This window comes from Podarcis raffonei, chromosome 10, assembly GCF_027172205.1.
Source record: "Podarcis raffonei isolate rPodRaf1 chromosome 10, rPodRaf1.pri, whole genome shotgun sequence".
NCBI lineage: Eukaryota > Metazoa > Chordata > Lepidosauria > Squamata > Lacertidae > Podarcis > Podarcis raffonei.
The window spans coordinates 9,703,708-9,705,800 of NC_070611.1; the positions used below are offsets into that span (position 1 = coordinate 9,703,708).

Genomic DNA, 2,093 nt, shown 5'->3' on the forward strand with positions numbered 1-2,093 from the left:
AACAACATAATGTGGGGGAAAATTGGGTGCCATTTTATATTTCTTTGGTTGGAATTCACACTGAAATTCAAAAGCTTGCCCTTAAGACGTAGGAAGAACTAAATAGTAAAAAACAACAACCCCACAACATAGCTTATAAGCGTTCATTGTTATACTAATCTGATGATAATTGGAGATATGCGTGCCCTTAAAGGATAATACAGTAATGGTATGATAATACAGTATGTCCAGAGGTTCTTGTGCCCCATTCTTAACCTTTCTGGCTCAGCAGAATGGAGAACCTCAACATGATCAAAATCTCTTAACAAAATTTTAAAAGTTGTTGCATTTTTAATTTTATTTGGTTTAATTTTTTAAATAAACTGTTCTTTCATCATCATCATCATCATCATCAATGGTAGGCAGTCTACCAACATGAAAACATAATGGTACAATAATATTGATTAAAAAGCAGATAGCGTAAGGAGGGCCTGCCCCCAAAATGGTCCAGTCAGTCAATCATGCCTTCCGTGATACTCCATTCTGTTTGCCCTCCTACATCATTTTTTGGGGTCACCCACACACCCCAAGTCAGTATTCCAGGGCTATTCAGCACATTCAGTCCCTATTAGGCTGTTTGGGACATTTTGCCTTGGGATCGCCATGTCTAGCCCAGCACCCTGTTCTCACAGTGGCCAACCAGATAAGCAGAGCCTGGTAGGTCCCTCTTCTGCTTGGTCCTGTTTGGGGGCTACGTAAAGGAACCAGAGAACTGAGATGGCTTTCAAGGATGGTGAATCTGCCCTGCAGACCAAGAGCATGGCCAGTGGTCAGGGATGATGGGAACTGGAGTCCAGAACCTTCTGGAGCTCCACAGTTACCCATCTCTGAGAGAGGGAAAGGTAACAAAAGTTTAGAAAATTATAATTGGCCAAGAACAGTAGAACACCTCTCATCTAATAAAACCAAATGGCAATAGGCTCCAGACAGATGAGCTCTTCAGGCAACACCTATTTACTTATTTATTATCTTCGATAGTTGTTCTTTGCCCAAAGGTGTCATAGGTAATAATAATAATAATAATAATAATAATAATTTATTATTTATACCCTGCCCATCTGGCTAGGCCTCCCCAGCCACTCTGGGCGGCTTCCATAGAAACCAAAACTACAATAAAATATCACACGTTAAAAACTTCCCTGAACAGGGCTGCCTTAAGATGTCTTCTGAATGTCAGGTAGTTGTTTATCTCTTTGACATCTGCTGGAAGGGCGTTCCACAGGGCGGGCGCCACTACCGAGAAGGCCCTCTGCCTGGTTCCCTGTAGCTTTGCTTCTCTCAATGAGGGAACCGCCAGAAGGCCCTCGGCGCTGGACCTCAGCGTCCGGGCAGAATGATGGGGGTGGAGACGCTCCTTCAGGTATACTTCAGGTATACTTCAGGTAATTACAGGTAGTCCATAAACATTATTGCACATAAACAAGCCAGGAAGTAGTGACAAAGCTGTGCAGCAGTTCACTGAGGGATAGGTAGACTCACAACCTGAACTTCCTGGTTTTGGCAGACTCTTTCCATCCCAGGATGTGAGATCTGTCTGTTGTAATCAGCTGGGGGGGGGAAATGTTACTTTAGCTTAGGTTGGGTGCCTTGCCAGGCCAGGGGGGCAGGACTAGCAGAGAAGACAGAATTTATACTCCAACTCTGCTCTTTTTTAATTGATAAAAGTGCATATTTTTGTTTTTAAACATATAAAAGTGCAGTATGTCTGTATGCAACTCAATGGAGCACAAAGTTTGGCAAGTGAGCACCGCAATTGAGCTGGTGGAGGGAGGTCTGAGAGGGGGGCAATTTATTTTTATTATTATTGTTATTTATACCCCACCCATCTCACTGGGTTGCCCCAGCCACTCTGGGCACAGTGTTAGAAATTCAGATATATAAGCTAGGTACCAAATGGCTCCTTACACCGGGGTTACAGTCGCCAAAATGGGATGCCTGGTTGTCATTTTTGGACCAGACAGTTCAAAAGTTGTCTTTTTCATTATGACTTTTTGGTTCCTGAAATTCATTCTGACTGTGTAGATAAAATATAATGGATATAATTCTACAGGATG

At 42.8% G+C, this 2,093-nt stretch overlaps 1 long non-coding RNA gene across 1 annotated transcript; it reads left to right on the forward strand.

Annotated features, from left to right (window-relative positions):
• Nucleotides 1–227: 227 nt before the first annotated feature.
• On the forward strand, nucleotides 228–1,590 carry LOC128422053 (uncharacterized). The gene is made up of 2 exons (XR_008332420.1): nucleotides 228–1,043; nucleotides 1,422–1,590. It is a non-coding gene; the product is annotated as an uncharacterized LOC128422053 (long non-coding RNA).
• The last annotated feature ends 503 nt before the right edge of the window (nucleotides 1,591–2,093 follow it).